Source organism: Ambystoma mexicanum, chromosome 12 (assembly GCF_040938575.1).
Source record: "Ambystoma mexicanum isolate Mex_15411 chromosome 12, UKY_AmexF1_1, whole genome shotgun sequence".
In the NCBI taxonomy this organism is placed as follows: domain Eukaryota; kingdom Metazoa; phylum Chordata; class Amphibia; order Caudata; family Ambystomatidae; genus Ambystoma; species Ambystoma mexicanum.
Window position 1 is genome coordinate 867,199,350 of NC_090936.1, and position 20,043 is coordinate 867,219,392.

Consider the following 20,043-nt stretch of genomic DNA (forward strand, 5'->3'; position numbering starts at 1 on the left):
CAGTGCGTGGTCACCCCATAAGTCAAGACTGCACCCCGCTGATACTGTATGCAGTACCCCGTAAGTCAAGGCTGCAGCGTACCTGCATTCAGTCCCCTCATACGTCAAGGCCACACTCCAGCTAAACTGCAAGTGGCCGCCCACATGTCAAGGGTGCACCCCGGTGAAACTGCATACTGTCACCCCTATTTTGAAAGGCACCCAAACTGTTGGCCTACATCCCTAAGTCATAGCAGCCCCCTCAAGTCCCAGCACCACCCACCAGCCCCCTGACCTCCACCACACCAACCAGGCAACCCCCTCAAGTCCCAACACCACCCACCAACCCAATAAGCTGTGCCACGACCCCAGGCATCCCCCTGACACAACACATCCCTCCCCACACACCGCTGACCTCCACCACAACCCCACGCATCCCCTTGACAGTACACCCTCTCCCCACATCCCATTGACCTCTACTGCAGCCCCATGACAGTACACCTCCCACCCTTCACCCCCTGACCTCTGCCACTAACCCCAGGCACTGCCCTGATAGTACACCCCCTCCCCTCACTGCACACACCTCAGCCACAAGCCCCAGGCAGCCCCTGAAGTCCTGACACCACCCACCAGCCCCCCTGACCTCTGCCACTATCCCAGACATCCCCATGACAGTACACCTCCCTCCATTCACCCCCTTGACTTCTGCCACTACCCCCAGGAGGCCCCTGCTAGTATGCCCCCCTCCCCTCACCACCTGATCTCCACCACTACCCCTAGGCAGCCCCCTGATGGCCTGAGAACACCCATCAGCTCCCCTGACCTCTGCCACTACCCCAGGCATCCCCCTTACAGTACACCTCTGTCGATTCATCCCCCTGACCTCTGCCACTACCCCAGACAGTCCCCTAAATGCCCAACACCACCACCAACCCCCTGACCTCTGCCACTACCCCAGGTATCCCCTTGACAGCACACCCCATCCCCACACCCCATTGACCTCTGCTGCTACACCCAGGCAGCCTCCTGATAGCACGCCTCCCTCCCCTCAGCCCCTAACTTACGCCACTACCCCCAGACACCCTCCTCAAGTCCTGACACCACCCATCAGCCCCCTGACCTCTGCCACTACCCCAGCCAACCCCCTGACAGTGCACATCTCTCCCAACATCCCTGACTTCTGCCACTAGGCCCAGGCAGCCCCCTCAAGGCCTGACACCGCCCACCAGCCCCCTGACCTCCGCCACTACCCCAGACTTCCCACTAACAGTGCACATCCCTCCCTTCACCCCTGACCCTCTGCCACTACTCCCGGGCAGCCCCCTGCTAGTACACCCCCGCCCCTCACCCCACTCACCTCTGCAACAAGCCCCAGGCAGCCCCCTCAAGGCCTGACACCACCCACAGACCGCTGACCTCTGCCACTATCTCAGGCATCCCCTGACAGTACAACTCCCTCCCTTCACCCCCCTGGACTCTGCCACTACCCCCATGTAGTCATCTCCTAGTACTCCCCCCTGCACCCACCCCTTGACCTCCACCACTACCCCCAGGCAGCCCCTTCAAGTGCTGATACCACCCATTAGCCCCCCTGACCTCCACCATTACCCCAGGTATCCCCCTGATAGTACACCTCCCTTCCTTCATCCCCTTGACCTCTGACACTACCCCCAGACAGCCCCTTTCAAGGCCTGAGATCACCCACCAGCCCTCCTGACCTCTGCCACCTTTTATTGACTGTGGAGCAGTGGTGGTGGAATGGATAGATGTGAGTCCCAAGGCAGCAGATGAGGTGGTCACAGGGCCTTTCAGGCTAGCCACAGGAAAACATGCAATGGTGGGTAAGCAGGCATTCCAACACAACACTGGTGGGCAATAGGCACTCACTCTGGAAGGCAGCAGCAGATGGTGAGGTGGGAGGCAGTACAGGGCAGGAGAAGGCAAATGTAATGGCACTGGAGGCAGGAGAAGGGTTGTAGTGGTGTGTCATACTGGAGGCAGCAGATATTCGAGTAAGGGGCCTTACTGTGTAAGTTACGTGCTACACGCTGAATGCAGCATGCACACACGTACCCGGGGATGATAGATATATTTAAGAGTTGCGGCATGCATCCCCGATTGAGAGGGAGAAGGTACAAAGATGGAGCATTGAGTGTCGCAGACAGCATTTGGCGATGCCATGCTAGTTTCCTTCAAGTAGCTGGTCCCACTTTTTTGGGGGGGTTGTCTGTGTGCATAGGCTTGTGTATTTTTATTCATTGTGAGGCTTTCGGTATATCATGTACGTGATGTTTGTCTTTTGGGGTGCCTCTGCGTATCGCCTACCGCTTTCTTTCTTGTTTCCAAACCTATCAGTGCATCGTGTATGCAATTTTTGATTTTTAGGGGCCTCTGTGTATCGTGCACAACCTTTTTTGTTTTCGGGGTGCCTTGGGACCTTGCTGGAACAGAACACGCATCTACGTAGTACATCACATATACTATTCCCTTTCATATTTCCCACTGAGGAATATATTCAGTGCTTTTCATTCATTCATTTTGCATGTACCATGAGCGGTAAGGCCACAAAAGGGAAAGGTAGAAGACCGGGACGTGGTGAGGACACATGTGCCCTGAGCGCCACTTATGTCACAAAGCCTGTGGTCTGAGAGGTGTGTGGGTGGTTGACATGCCTGGAACATGTTTGTGTGACAGTACACATCACTGTCTACTGGGCTTTGCACCTGTGCCAGTACTTGTATGTAGGGTTGTTGTAATCCAAAAATGCGCATACTGCATGACCCCATGATGTGCCTTTCTGACAGGCATACATCACCCCCAATCCACACCTCAGTGTCACGCAAAAAACATACCTCCTCAACAACAATTAATAATTGCCACATCAAGTACATACGATATATCATGTTGAAACACAGCAGGTTCTGCTGTGGTGCATGTTTGTTCTGTCACCTGCTCCTATGGAATGCCTTGTCAGAATGCATTTCCATGCTGCCTGTAGTGACACACTGTGTTGCGACCAGCCTGCCGGGCTCTGAGTGCCCACAGACCACTGCCTTTGTTGCAGGCATTATCCTGAAACAACTTGCCTTGTATATTGCAAGGGGCAACACTAGACAAAACATAGGTTACATTAGCTGATGGTGGGTCATCATTGCAAGGTGGACAGTCTGTTACTCTCCTATGGATCTGTCTGAAGATAACCCATGAGAAAGGGTAAAGCGATGGATGACACCAATGAGTGTACCTGTCTGCTTTGCATGTCATGATTGTGGATGTTCGAATTGAAACAATTATCATAGAGATCTACATTCAAATCACCAGTCTGACATGAAAAGCTTGTATATGGGGATCAGTGAATAGATGACAGACACATACATACCTTGTTGCTCGCATCACTGTTCACAACACTCACCCTGACATTGCTCTGTCTGTGTCCATGAGACATATATACTTGTCCAAACATGCAAATTAATTTGGATATGGAATGACATGGCAGCAGCATTGCCCACTCAGAAGTGGCATACAGGCTCTGTTGCTCCTTGTCTCAGGAGAATAGAGAATGAGAATGTGTTGGTTCTCAGTCTGAGCATGCCTGGTCAACAATACAGACACGTCCTTAATGGATGATGTTCATAGGCAAGAACAAATGCCCCACAAAAATGACCCAGGCCAGAGGTACATTTGTCTGACCATTAATGATCTGTAGCTGTATTGAGAACAAAACCAACTTCTCATATGTCATGTGGGGTCCACATTTACACAGCCACTGTCTCCTCACCACGAGGCATGCCTCAGAGGTGAATTCTGCACAAAAGTGCAGGACCATGCCTTGTCTGACACTGCTTGCATTAGCATATCGTCTTAGTGCTGGCCTGCAGTCAGTGAATACCATGTGGTGTCAGTGTGGTAAGGGTGTTTAGCACAGTGGTGTATCAAATTTGAGGGTATTTCTGTGATTGATTCATGTAATTTAGTATGGGTACAGTATGATATGATATTTATAAAGTACTTAATACCCAGAGGTTTCTAAGCTCGGACCCGCGGATCGAACCTTTGTTGCTCTGTGTCATCTTGCTTCCAAGGCACTCGGTGTAGATGCATATGTCAACATTCCCAGTACACTATTGTGTGTACAAGTAACACAGAGCTGGCTTAAGGGACTATCAAGTTGCACAGTCACACAGGGCCACAGCAAATATAGTGCACAGCCAACACAAACAATATAAAGTGTCACTTCACATTGTATGAGATGACAGTGCCCTTTACATGACAGTGTCATTTATAGCAACAGTTAATGACTGTCAGTCAGTCTCTCATGGACAGTCATTGCCTGACACTTCACATGACACTGTCATGTGAAGGGCGCTGTCATCACACACAATGTGAATTGACATTGCCTATTCATGAATTACGCTAGGAAAACAGCAGGGGGCTCACAACCACGTGAATTCTCACACAGGGTGCTTGTAGACCTGGGATCGGCACAGATGGTAAACATCAGACAGTAACAGTCATATGTGTTGTTTCATTTTCGGCCGGCACAGGGAGTCTTTGACTGAGAGGGTGGTGATTTGGCCAGCACACTTATCATTGCTGCACACATATCTTGTCAGAGATTGTACATGTACTATGGTCTGCACAGTGACACAATGGGCCCTGCTGTCCTAATCAAGGTGTAGAGTCACATTCAGGAGACCACTGGCAGTGGTTGGTATATTGGGAGGATGGAGAGTATATTGATGGTGATGTTTGCACTTGAATGGGCGTGTAATTTCTTTGTGTGGTGCGTCCTTCAACACGCCCACATTATTCCTCATTCTTCCTCATTTTGCAGGGCGAATGGGGCATATGCATGTTCCCCCCCCTATTTATTTATTTTCTCAGGCTCGTCCCACACTTTGCGTGGTGTGTCAGGCAAAGCGCTCGACCGCAACCAAATGTTATGATGGACCCGCGCAAAGTCCAGAAAAGTCAAGCCATGTTCGATCCATGAATCAGTGATTGGAGTTTTGCATGCTGAAAAGTGTGCAAAGTCATTTTTCGGCACGGAAAAAATTCCATGAATCAGGCCCTAAGTCTCGCACTTGCCGATTCAGCATTGTTTACCACCAGGTGAAATAAACCTGCCCTCTTCAGGAAGCAAGTGATTAACAACTATATAGTGGGTGCCACTACTCCAATGCCCGTTAGGAGGAGCCATGGGTACAGATGTTGCCTGTATTAAGTTAACAAAGGAAGAACTATCTGGTAAAAGGATATTTTCTTATGGAGGTGTTTTACCAGAAAATAAATGTTTTCCTTGTGTTGTTTTGCATCCTATTAATTTGGAATTTTCATGAACGCAAACAAGGAACAATTGCGTTCAATATACTATTTGCAGATCAGGAACAAGTCATGCCTGAGCGTTTATCTGTGCCCGGGACCAGAAAACCCACAGGTGTGTTCTGAAGCACAGTTTTCACATGCACAAACAATGCACGATTCAATGAGCAAACACTGACTACAGTAAGAGCTAAATTCTCCCACACTGTGTGCAGCTGTCCAAACTGATATATAGGTTCTGCAATTCATAGACGTTTTTGTTAGGGTGAGTATTGTGACCAATGAAAACTGCATAGTGCAACTTCCATTATTCCCTCAAAAGGTTTTGTTGCTGAATCACTAGAAGACATGCTTCAAATTAAAAACTGTGGGCATTCGAGTGTTCCCATAATGCTCTTTACTTTTATGAAAATCACCAGGATTGGCTTCTGTGAAGGGATGCTATGTTGTGACCTGACCTGGGTTCACCCCTTGGCCCCAACCTCTCCTTCCCACTGCACTGCACCTCCAAGGAGGAGAGGGTTTCTCCAGTAATAGTGTTCCATGTCCAGCACTTGTTATTTATGTCTGAAATTAACTAGTATGTAAAGCACATTTTCTGTGAGGTACACAAGGACACATGTGCACCTTGTCTTCTCGTGTGTATGTGCATCCCTCCACCTCAGTCATTTCAAGGGCATCATGAATGCACAAAATATACGTATAGCCATTTTATGAACCTGTGCTTGCCAATCCTACTACATTTCCCACAAGCATTTGTCTTGCACACGCCTACATTCCTGCATCTGGATGCAGCGAGCTGTAGAGAGATGCTGACACTTCCTGATGTGAATAAACACATTATTTTGCATTTTATTATGCAACACACAGCACAGAGAAGATTGACGCTTATTTGGCGCAGGCATCCAAAGTGGAACCTCTGTAGCCCGCATGTTCTCTCTGCGGGGCAGTGTGTATTAACATATTAACTTGGACCTCGTTGAAATAAAGATTGTATATAATGAGAGCGTCCTGGAATATCTTTCAAGGACTCTACGAGGCCATTAAAAGAAGGTGTCTCCACAACTTCTCTTTATGCACACATTCCCCATCGAGTCATGTGTATCCATACAGGCCAGCGTCCACCAGTCCAATGATGGCGGAGTGCTGGTAGATAGTGTTTGATTTTGTGAGCATGGACCAATCAGTGTCTACATTCAATATGCATCACACACCACCTTCACATATACTGAATGAAATGAGGCTCCTGTTACAGAATATGTGTTCAGTGGCCAAGTGTGCATGGATGACAACGTGGTTGCAATCTGTTGCACCTAAAACTCTGGGAATCCGGACTTCATTTTCAAACTGAAGGAATATGAATTGTAACTTAGGGCAGTGACATTAATTCTTTTTTATATTGAGCCTTCCTCCTCCCTCGAATAAAAACATTGTTTCCGGGGTCCCCAAAAGCTGCTTCTGCTTATATTTTCACCCAGCCGTTGACCGGTGTTAGGGGAGTTTTCCTAAAGTCCTACTGGTAGTAAGACTTTAGTGAGCTATCCCAGTGGTTTGTAGATCCCCAACTCTTAGTATCAGTCTGTACTAGCTGTAAGAGGATTCAATTCAACTCTACAGCTAAGTCAATGCCTAGTCTGGGATACTGAATGGAAACCGTTATTAATATATATTTATGTCCAGTTCATGCGTTCTGGATGACTACCCCTCTCTTGGAATCCTCCTGACCCCACTGAGCCAAGAAGTAGTTCTGTTTTGCACGTTTAAAGGTTTATTTGATAATTTAAACAATATATATATATATATATATATATATATATCACGCTTTATAATAAATTAATAATTGAATATCACACTGAATCTGAGCAGTAATCAATAATGGATAGTCTGGCACTAGCACACTTGTGAATAGGAACAGAAGAATAAGGTGGTAGAGAATGCTTTATATAAGTTCAGATGGATGTAATGTTGAATGAAAATGCAATACAGAAAATACTCAATATGATTTCAACAAAACAATGTAATCACTTTTCTCTGGCAATCCACCCCCCCTTTATGCAATGCAAGGAAATGGAAGGAAAGCACACAGTTCTCAGAAATGCAATCAACTGTAATTCAGTTCACCCCAGCAAGCTTACACTACAGAAGTTGGAAACACAGGCCCAAAAGGCTTTTATATGTGATGGCAATGAAGTGAAAAATATGCTAAAATGCTTTTAATTCCCTCTAGAGGTTCAGGGTGAGTGGTATCTAGTTAATATTAGTCCAGATTCACTCTAGCAATGATTCAGGGATGGTTCTTAAGAGGCAAACGAAATTTTAGCAAGGAAAGCAAGAACTGCTGTTTTCACACGTGGATACATTTGCAAATCGCGGCAAATTCGCGAGTGCGTTTTTCGCGATTGCGGCAAAAGGGGTAGGAATGCGGTTCTAGGTTTGTAGGAAAGCTAAGATTTTAAGCTTTCAGAGGAAAGTTACTGCAAGTCTCTAGGACAAACGGTAACGGAGTTATGAACAATTTTGTGAAGGTTGTTTTTCAGATTAGAAATTTTAAAGTTCAAAGTGACAAGTGACAGCTAGCAGCTAGAAAATGACAGGTGACAGCTTTTAGACAGTTATACTTAGATTAAAATAGATTGAATTATATTATTTTAACTAAGAGATTGGTTCTGCACAGTTCCGCTAGGTACTCACAATATCTTTAGAAATAGAATGGGCCTCGCCACGGATCTGGTCAGGTTTTAGACTGGACTCTGGTCTGGTCTCTGCACTTCACAGTGATCTGGGTCAGCTCTCTGGTTCTGCTAACAGCGGTCTGGGTCAGCTCTGCTCTCTCTGGATCTTTCTGCACAGCTTTCCCTGGAGATTGATGGATTTGAAGTCTGGATCTCTGGATGTGGTATGGTCCGGCAGAGCGCGTTGCAGCAAATGGAATTGAATCTCTATCTGTCCTGACTGTCTGCTTTTATGTGTTTTGAAAATGGGTGTGTGTGCAGCATCACTAGGCTCTACCCCTCTCCACTTGTCATTGGCCACTTCATCCTCTTCCCCTTGATTGGGGGAATGAAATGAAGTGTCATCATGATGATGTCTGTTTATGGTACAGAGAACCCACCCCTGTCAAATTACACACAATCTATATTTTGACCCAAAAGACATATTTGCATAGGTACACATTTGTTTAAAATTACATGCACCCATCACATATCACAGGAGGTATACCCTGTCCAAATCTGCTCTTCCTGGGAGCTTGCATTCAGAAATGGCAACATATTTCACTTTTTGGTCAGGTTACCAATATCAGATTCTTACTCAAATTTATACACATGTGCGCAAGGAGTATGGACATTACTTGATGAAGTGTCAGATTTTTAACATGCATACATTTTAAGTAATACCCTCTTAACTGCTAGTTTGCCCCCAGATCATGCCACCGGTTCTAAAAACCTCTTAAAATGTGGGCAGAAAAATCACAAGAATTATGGTATTATTTAAATAATTATGACAAGTCCGTACTATGAGTTATTCATCTTTTTCTAAAACCATATTCTGGCTACAGGGGCGTGTCTTTTCAGGTCACATGGTACAGAAACCAGTCTTTCCACTTTCTTCAAGCTCAGCCTCTGTCTCCAGTTTCTCCCCCTCCCAGTTTCTGCCAAGAGGAAGCCATTTTTATTACCCCTGCAATAAACCATCTGCCTGGGCCCTGGAAGGCCCATTGTTCAAGAGGAAGCCATTTATGGCCCCCATAATAAAATATTTGCCTGAGTCAGGACAGGGCTTTGTTCAATTTCCTGCAGAGCCCAGGTAATTCAATCAGAGAAGTGTCATATCCCTTTTTGTGGGAGCAGCGAAATGGCAGCTAGGCCTGGGAACACAGCAGTTGTGCAAGTCTCAACTCCTGTCGGGGGTAGCTGGTGGGCAGAATTCAGTTCCTTAAGCCAGGTTTCAGATAAAATGTCACTTTTTGTTACCCAGTTTAAGTCAAGACAATGTTTACATATGCAGCTAGAATGCTGATTCTAAGTTTAGAACTATGACATTAAAACAATTGCAACCTATGTGACACTCAAAAGTAGGTCACTCATTTCTTTTAAACATTTAGATTTTTGGTAGTTTTAAATCCATTTTCAGTTAGGCTGCTGCAGACCTGCAGAGCTCAGCCAGTCTTGTTATGAACATTAAAGTCACTTCAGAATATAACTTTACATTGGATCCACCTCTCAGTAAGTCTTTCTTTGGCCTGTTTTGGGCTCATCTATTCAGTTTTACACAAAACAGAAAAATCTGGTGGTTTTAAAACGCCGGCTTTCTGACAGTGGTGAGTACTGGTACTGCACCCATTTTTGGGATTTAAGAAAATGAATTCCCCACAATTCTAGGTTGCTTTTGGCAATCAGCATTGCCATTCCCAATGGTTTCAGACTACTGTGTGGGTAGTCCAATGGTGGTTTTAGGCAGTGTCCTTCTGTGCCCATAACATCGGCAAAAATGAGTGGCAGCCTATTCTTCATACACTTCCCTGGGCATTTTCTGGGAAGCTCTGGCCATCATGATGTTTTCCATGTCAGTACTGCACAGTTTTGAGGTAGGGCTCGGATGCATGGGTAAAAACATCCCACATAGCTCAGGACCTTGGTAGTGTGCAGAGCTGTTAGGCTTATCTTAAGAGGAAGATGTGAGCTGTAGTATTCTGAATCTTAGTTAGACAGGCACAACAAATAAGCACTTGCACATATATTTATATAAAAGAAATATATTTATGATATTTACACCAGAATCACTTTAAATACCTCAGACGGTAATGGCCGAACACTTAGGAATACTAGATAATACACTTCAAAGGGCACTTTCACTTTTGTGTTTGTTTGCAGTTACATTTGTAGCAACTTTAGAAAGGGAACAGGCAATGTTATTGTATCATCGGTAATTGCGCACTCATGCGGTTTTCAACAGGTTATATGGTAATGCATTTACTCTGCAAAAACATACAGAAAAGTCACTTACAGGGAGTAAAATAAGTGGTTAGTGCAACATGAGCTTAGTTCAAGGTTCTAGAGACAATGTATTTGCCTGGCAAGTCTTTAACGTCCAAAAACACAAACCTAGCTAAAGGCAGTTTGGAGAGGGCTTGAAGTCTTGGCAAACAATAAATAATGAAGAGCTCCTGCGGTTTTCTTCCAGTGTCTAAAATTATTGAAGCAGCAAGTTAACAACTAACAACAGATACCAGAAAACCGACACGTAATGGGGACACAAGCAGCAGCTTAGGTCAGAGGTAAGAGACGGTTGCCCTGGGCACCTCTAGGTGCACTCCAACACTCTGGAGCGACTTCTCGGAATCAGGTAAGCAATACCTATTTCCCCACAGTATCTTGAGTTTGAAGAAAGTGTTTGTGTTGACTCCTCTAAGATGTGGCAACTCTGAACCCTCATTCCGGATTCCTTGGTCTGGTGACAAAAGGCAGGGTAATGGATGGTGTCTTCCTGCAGTAGTGTCAAGGGAGGACCTGTGGCACGACTTTCAGCAACTTCTTGGTTCACTCTACGGTTTTGGCACCTTTTCAGCAGCCCCAACAAAGGACATGGATCGCCCGCTCAATCTACTTCGCTTCCTGCAGTTCCACACTCTGGTGAGGGGGCCTGGGTGAGTTGGATCGGACCTCCCGAGTGTCCTTACGGGCTCAGCACAGATTTGGATGGATTTGCCCTTTCCGCAACAATGCACTCAAAATGGGCAGTAGGTCTCCTGATATTGGGGTCCCATAGCTCTGGAAACTCCTAGAACCTAGGGAGATGGCTTGTTTCAAAGTTTGTCTTTGGGCTGGTTGTTTCCACCAGCCAAAGGAAAGGAGTCATCCTCATTGGAGCTCCTCTGCCACATAGAAAATGGGGCCAGGAAAGCAGTGGTCGCGTCAGGGTGGTGCAATGGGTCTGCTGGCATCTCTGGTAGTCTTCTTCTTTGGTTACTTGTGTGTCCAGTGGTCAACTTGCTCTACACTCCAGAAGCCTTACCTTGTATACAGTTTCAGCACACACTCCCCTGCATGCTCTCTCAGAATTTTACAGAAAGTCACATTTGGCTGTCCAATCAGGACAGCCAGACCCCCTGTGGGTGCTGGTCATACTCTGGTAATCCGGCAGGCAAAGGACAGGGGGGGGGAGGATATCTCCCCCACTTCCTGCCTGCCCAGACACTCTGGAGCCTAGGCAGGGATCCCTACTGGTTCCCACCAAAGGCACAATGCATGCACATACCTCCTCCTCCTAGAATAATAGAAGGGCTAACAAAGAACAACCATGGAAGTAATGACATAAAAAGAAGGGAGTCCCAACGTTGGTAGTTGGGTGACCCTATTGTGCACAACCGAGGCTATGGACAAAGCCTGCACTATAAAAAATACACAGTAGTTGGTAGAACACGTCCAATGCCACCAGCCATAACTATGTGATTGTCTATGTGACTAGAAAGTCACAGGAGCAGAGAGAAGGGGGCTACTAAGTATCCCATTGGCACTCAATTGAAGGTGGGGTGTGCCATTCTCTCAGACTATACAGTTTGGGAGAGATACTAAGTATCTCTCTCTCCTTAAGAACTGTAGTTACTTAAGGAAATTGGAGAAAAACATTTTAAAGGAGGACCCAAAGGGTCCCCAGCAACACTGCCATAAGTAGCTGTGCGCTGCTGTTGCACAATACAGATGCCTTTAAGAGCTATGGAGCAGACAGACCCCTTAGTACAGGTACAATACAAAGAATAGAGTTCCAAAAGACAGAGCCCATAAGAATCATGCAAAAAGTGCTGGGGGAGTGGACATGAAGCACAATAATGATACATTTCCCTAACACCCGGGCCTGTAGCTGACATGCACGTGGGGGTATGCTATAGCCTTGTGTATGATAGATTGTGTCCTAATTGCCTATTTTTGAAAAATCACAAAATCAGCAATCTCCCGGAATGGCCTATACTGATAGCACTGGACTGGACCCCGCTCCATCCCTGTGCAGGATAAATGGGTGGGGTTGGTCAAATGTCTCTGTTTCCAGTACACCCCTGATTGCTATGCCGACCTTGGGCCAAAATGTCAGCCCACTAACTGTAATATACGCCGCGATTAATCTTCACGCTGCCTGCAAGAACCCTGCACAGATTCCGGTACATTTTGCCCAGATCTCCTATAAGGGACTGCCGTGCCACGAGAGACAACAATCTCTGTTTACCCACACGTCTTGAAATACAAATTCGTCCAACTACTGTGGATGGAATCACCCCAACTTAATCAAGGAAACTGCCACCCTCTACAGCCCTGCTGATTTGATCAGAACCTGTTGCAGTGTCCACGACATTCACAAATCTTTGCTTGAATTGGGCTTTACATAACTCATTCAAGAGCCCACACATAGGCCATACTCTAGATTGGGTAGCCAGATACGAAATTAATATTAACAACATATTAGTGTCACCATGTCCATGGTCGGACCACTTCTTTGTGAACTTTGATATTTTGGTAGATCCCCCCATTAAACTTAAATATCAAAACAAAACCAAAATACTGTATAGGAACTTAAAAAACATTACTATGAACAAAGTACAACCACTACTTGATACCATATCCATGCATCCTAACACTGACACACCGGACGATCTAGCAAAACTGATTTCTACTAATCTGGAAACTGTAGCTAACATCCTGGCCCCCATCAAAATGAAGTCGTCAAAACCCGATATCAAATGCAACCTATGGTTTACACCAGAGCTTCAATCTTTTGAAGTCATTGACCCTCAAATCTTATCACACTTGGAAGAATTGTAATACACCTCTACTCCTCAGTAAATATAAAGCCACGGCCTCCACCTATAAAAAGGCCATCATAAAGGCCAAATATAATTTTTTCAATAGTAGGACCTAAACGCCCAGCACAACAGCTTTTTTGCTTATTGAAAGAACAAGAAAGAACTAACCACACAACACCAGAGAGATCCATCACGGATGGTGTATCCTGGTGTAACATAATGCAACAAACTATGCATAAGAAACTTGATACTATCAAATAAAACATTCTGGAAAAGAGTAACAACCTAAAAAGTATTGAATTTAAGCCGACGGATTGGTCCTTTCAAAGATCTCCGCTCATTCCTACTTTTAATCTATCCCCTGTTACGGAAAAGGAACTAGAAATCATCATTAATCAACTTAAGCCCACAAAATGTAAAAACGATATCTACACCACCATGTTGATTAAAACCTGTGCCCCCTCCTTAATCACCTCTATCTGTAAATTTGTTAATGCTTCTATAATCTCTGGTACGGTCCCACAGGATCTCAAGAAGGCCTGGGTCATGCCTATCCTGAAAAAGCCTGGCCTCTCAGTCGATATCCCAAGCAACTATCAGCCTTTTACTAATACAGAGTTCCTTCTTAAGATCCTTGATCACGTAGCCTACATACAAATTGCAGATCACCTAAAGAAATATCCTGTTTTAAATAACCATCAGTCTGGATTCCGGGTTTGCTTTGGAACTGAGACTGCGCTCTTAGAACTCAAGTCCAAGCTAATGTCCCGCATGGATCATAATGAAGCCTCATTACTTAGTGCTACTCGCTCTCTCTGCGGCTTTCGACCTGGTGGACCATGATATCATGGCCACCAGGTTGTGTGAAGTTGCTACCTTCTCTCCCCTTGCATGTAAATGGGTCTCATCATTCCTTAACTATTGTGATAGCAGGGTATTTTGCGTCACGGCAGAATCTGAATCCATCACAATCACCTGCAGTGTTCCTCAGGGTGCCTTCACCTCTCACTGTTTCTATAATATTTTTACAGCTCCTTTATCCGCAATGCTTGCCCATGAGAATATAATATACACCAACTATGCGGATGACACTCAATGTGTCATCCCGCTCTCTGGTTCTCATAGCATAGACGAACTTCAAACAACTATCGGCCTATTACTAATACAGCGTTCCTTCTTAGGATCCTTGATTGTGTGGCCACCATACAAATTGCAGATCACCTAAAGAAATATCCTGTCTTAAACGACCATCAGTTTGGATTCCGGATTGGCTTTGGAACTGAGACTGTGCTCTTAGAACTCAAGTGCAAGCTAATGTCCCGCATGGATCATAACAAAGCCTCATTACTTAGTGCTACTCGATCTCTCTGTGGCTTTCGACCTGGTGGACCATGATATCATGGCCACCAGGTTGTGTGAAGTTACTAACTTCTCTCCCCTTGCATGTAAATGGGTCTCATCATTCCTTAACAATCGCGATAGCAGGGTCTTTTGCGGCACAACAGAATCTGAATCCATCACAATCATCTGCGGTGTTTCTCAGGGTGCCTACACCTCCCCCTGTTTCTATAATATTTTTACAGCTCCTTTATTCGCAATGCTTGACCACAAGAATATAATATTCACCAACTCTGCGGATGACACTCAATGTGTCATCCTGCTCTCTGGTTCTCATAGCATAGACAAACTTGCCATCAATAGAGTTCTTTCCTTAATTGAAACATGGATGGTGCATAATAAGCTAGCTCTGAACAAATCAAAAACCGAGTTGCTTGTTATAGGATCCTCAAACACACTAAACAAACTTGCCCCACAGTATGATGGTTTTCAACTGGGAGAAGAATCTATCATGCCATTAAAAAAGGTGAAAACACTGGGGGTGACCCTTGACCAGCACCTTACTATGAAGCAACATGTCAGTAGCTTGGTATCATCATGTGCCTATTATATTAAACTTTTAGTGCATTTAAGGCCCCTAATATCCCAAGACAATGCAGAAACAATCGCGAGAGCGATAATAGGATCAAAAATAGACTATTGCTCTAGTCTCCTCATGGGACTCAATAAGACTGATTGCAACAAACGGCAAGTATGCCAATCAGAACTGTTATGAGACTTAAACATAGAGATCACATCAAGACTGCAAGACGAGAACTCCACTGGTTGCCCATAGAGTCTAGAATCCTGCTCAGGACTCTGACCATAGTACAAAAATATAGACTTGGCAACATGCCTGAATACCTACAACAGCTCCTTATCATGAGGAATAATACGAGAACACTAAGGTCTAATAATCAGCACCTATTATTCGTACCGAGATGTCTTACTAATAGTGGCCAACTCAGCTTTCTTCTCTATTGGGCCGAAGGTCTGGAATGCTCGCCCCTTGGACATGAGATGCATCAAGTCACTGGAAATATTTAAGAAAAGGTTGAAAACCCACCTTTTTAATTAACTTATATGTAGTTTTTATCAGACAAGTAATATGTCTTTTTTAGATTTCACACATGCTCCTCTATGATCTTTGTTATATGTTTTCTGTGTCTTGTAGCGCCCTCATGCCTTAGGGTCTATGGCCGTGCTATATAAATGTAATAAAATAAAGTAAAGCATAGATGGACGCAGCACCCAAGGATATATGTGCCTGCCGGGTGCCTTTTTAGTATACAAGATTCAGGATCCTCTGCTTCGTCATCCCAGGAAGAGGTGTTAAAGATTGATCCAGACCAGGGGGACCCAGCCTTGGCCCAAGATGAAGGCTATCTGACCAACCTGCGGAAACGTCATGGGACGGAACACCTTGAGTGTTTGAGCAGTCCCCCGTTACAATCAATTATAGTTGGTTTACATCTAGACGTAGACCGATGACTAGGTCACCCTCCCGTCTGGCAATTCTGATCATCTAGTGTTCAAAAGAGTATAAAAAGGAAAAGAAAGAAAAAAAGAAAGATACACTAATACAAATCTCTATATATAAGTGTTTTTGTGTCTAGCACTGAAATGCCTTCTACTATATTGAATACAACAATGTATGTACAACTGAGTGTATAGGCAAAGAAGGTGCATTGAAATTGGTTACACCACCTAAATATTTATTGTGTTTATGTATCTAATGTATTTGTTTGTTCAATGTGATATGTGTCAAATATGTTTTGTTTCACAATTTACAAAAAAAAATATAAGAAGAATACAGAACTTAATTATCCCCCAAAGAAAACCCACATTAAAAAAAAAGCAATGCTGTGGGCTACAACTTCACTTCTACACTAGCTAAATAATAAAAAGCTATGCAAACTCGATAACTGTTTTTGCTCTTCTGTCTTTCAATTGGTTTAAAGTTAGCACAGTATCTTCTGTCTGGAAAACCAGATCAACAATTCATGTACTTTAAATGGTAAGTATTTCAGGTAGTCATTAACATTACATATATTGGTAATTGAGCGATTTTCAAAAGAAAACACATACATTCAAATTAGGTCACAAGAAACAGTCTTCATTTTATTCATGATGATGAAGCCGGGGGGGCCCAACGTGTTTCGAGTGCTTCACACTCTTCATCAGGGGCATTTGCATTTCTAAGAAAGAAATACATACAATATTTACATTCGGTTTCAAAAGTACAAAATAATTGAAATCAGGACAAAAAAGGTTTAGGACAAAAAAGGTTTAACTGAACTACATAGTGGAGCATAGTCCATTTACCCAGTGAATCTAAGTACATTTTATAGCAATACATTGATTAATAGGGTCTCAGTCCAACATTGAAAGTTTCAAGAGATACGGACGATTTTATGAAGGTGGTTTTTCAGAAATGAAATAATGATTCAAAATGGCAAATGACACTTTTACAGGTTTAAAATCGGAGAAGGGACACACGATTCTATGATGCAGTTTTGGACAGGTTAAATGTTTTGAATCAGATTATTTTAAGCTAAGAGATGGGTTCTGCACAGTTCTAGCTGGGTACTCACACTATAAATTTGAAAGGAATGGCCTCGTCACGGATCTGGTCAACCAGTTTAGTTGCGGTTCTCTCTGCTCGGCGGGTCAATCAGGCACCGGTTCTGTTCACAGCAGTCTGGTCTGGGTCTCTGGTTCTGTTCTGGATACACAGGATTCTTAGCAAGCAGCAAACCGCACAGCCAGGCGGTTGAATAGTTTGCAAAAGATTTTGAGGCCTGCTGAAGATTTCAGCTCTTTGGAGTTTTTGTTCTGGAGTTAGTCTGGATCTCTGTAGTTCTGACATCTGGAGTTCTGGATTCTGGAGTTCTCCGTCAGCGTGCTGCACAGGAATTCAGTTGAAGGTTGGAAAATGAATGTCCCTGTCTGGCTTCCAGTGGCTCTTTTTATGTCTTTAGAAAATGGGTGTGTGTTGGCATAGCTAAGCCTGCCCCTCGCAACTAATCATTGGTCAAGTTTTCCTCTCTCCCTTGATTGGGGGAAGGAAATGGAGTGTCATCGTGATGAGGTAGTTTATGGGTCAGAGGATCCACCCCTGGTCAATTTGCACACAAATCTATTCTTGATCCAAATACATATTTATCTACGTACAATTTTTCTAATATTATATGTCCAGTTAACATATTTTCTGTAACACCAAACCATCCGATCCCTGTCTTTGTAAGATGTCGTGTCCACCTATGACAGAATTCTGCCGTTTTCATCAAGAACACAACCTCTAAACTTTTCCAGAATTTACGCAAACATGCACAAGGAATATGGGCATCAGATGATAAAGTATCAGATTTTTAACATACAGACATTTGGAATAATACCTTATTTTCCACTACTACCCCCAAGAACATACCACAGATTCCTAACACCTCTTAAAATGTGCACAGAAGAATCACAAGAATAATGATATTAATTATATAATTTTGACAAGTCCATACTATGAATTATCCATCTTTTTTAAATTATGCTCTGGCCCAGAGGGGTGTGGTTTCCCAAAGCACATGGTCGAATTTCTAGTTTGTCCACTTCCTCCTACTCAAGTTGCTCACAGAGGCACTGCCCATCCCCGTTTCTCTCAAGAGGAAGCAATTTATGATCCCCCCCTAATTTAACATTTGCCTGAGCCAAGGAAGGCTCATTGTTCAGTTTCCTGCAGTCCCCAGCTGCTCCTCCCCTGATTCAATCAGGGAGGTGTCATCTCCTTTTGGTGGGGGCAGCAGAATGCAGCCAGGCCTGGGAAGAGTGGCTGAGCAAGTTTTAACTCCTGTCGGGGGTAGTTGCCGGGCCGAATTCACTCTCTACAAGCCAGGCTTCAGCCAAATGTCACTTTTGTTCCCAGTTTTTCTTCATCCAAATCAAACTTACAATTTTTACACATGCAGCTAGAACGCTGATTCTAAGTTCAAAACTATGACATTTAACAGTTGCAAACTATGTGACACTCCACAGTAGGTCACTCATTTATTTTAAACATTTAGATTTTAGTGTCTTTCAGTCCAATTTCACTTCAGCTGCTGACATCCACAGCTCAGCTAGTTTTGTTATAAACATTGTTTTGGGCTCATTCTCTTTCCAGATTTTGTATGCACACAAGACTACATTCTGCCAAATGTCTGCTGGTGTTCATTGAGATTTTTGAATATCTTGCAATGTTTAAAATAGGCATTTTTAGCTTGCATTTCAGAGAAACAAAGGTGATTACAAAGCGCTTTTTTGAGCCAACAGGCCCTGCTGTTTTTCCTTGGGCACCACCTTTTACCCATGCCGCTTCTGGTCCATCACGCTTGCACTGGTGGGTGGCAGGTTAGGTGACCATTTTGGTGTGCGCAAAAACTGCACGGTTTTCCTGGATCCTGGCGCAATGTGTGCTTTTTCGGCCATCTTGGATTTTCTGAGCCCACAGCCCCAAATGTTGCAGCATAATAACTCGAACATGGGTCAAAACCCCTGACAAGCTCACCCGCCCAACTGCGCTTTGATTTCGAGTCGAGGGGGAGTCGGGTGCAAAGGATGTTTTGATCCACGCGCTGGGATGGCCGCATCATCTTCTTCCGATTCTGCAAATGGCAATGTTCAGCATCTTTTCCTCCATCAGGGTGGATCGATCGGTTCTCCTCGCCGGTCCTGATGGGAGTATTGGGCGATTCCCTGGGCCCCTCGGATCTTTGCTCCCGGTCCCCAGGTCATCTTCCGTGGTCAGCCTCCAGGTTTTCTTTCTGCTAGGATGACAAAGCAAAGCGGCAATACCTATTCGTAGACACTTCTCCCCCACTATTGATATAGTGGGGTGGCATATACATTTTGTAAATCAATAAACATTTACATTCTTCTTTTAAAAACAAGACATAACAGGGAACATTGTATTACGTTACTATCTTTTTGATATGTGGGATATTTTAGAGTTGGAACTGACTTACTCTGGAACGGCCTCCTCTGGTATTGCAGAGGACTCCTCCAGTCGCTGCAGAGTGTGCCTGGGATGGCAACACTTTAACTGATTTATATGGACCCACTTGTCTTCCCCTTCTGCCAAACTACCTTTGGGGATGCAGATCTTGTATGCAACTGGGAAGATCTTGTCTATAATTTCAAACGGGCCCTTCCATGTAGGCAAACATTTTTGCTGTTTGGCCTGGTTCCTTTGGCGTGGCTGACCTCTTTCCTTTCCAATCGACCCTCCCAGGTCCAACTGGGGTCCTTCCTCTCTGACATCTTTTTCTGCACCTGTGGTGTCCCCCAGGGATCTAATCTCTCTCCCTGGCTGTTCAACCAGTATCTGGCACTCCTTGCCCACCGCATCACCGCTCTCTGCCCCAACTTTCAGTGCTATGCGGACGATACCCAGCTCATTTTCAGGCTACTCTCGGCCTCCTCCTCTCCTTCCCTCATCTCTGACTGTCTGTCCGCTATCCAGGAATGGTGTGCCGCCAATGACCTCTGCCTTAATGCCAGTAAGACTGAGATTCTACTCATCAGCACACCCACTCCCTCCTTCC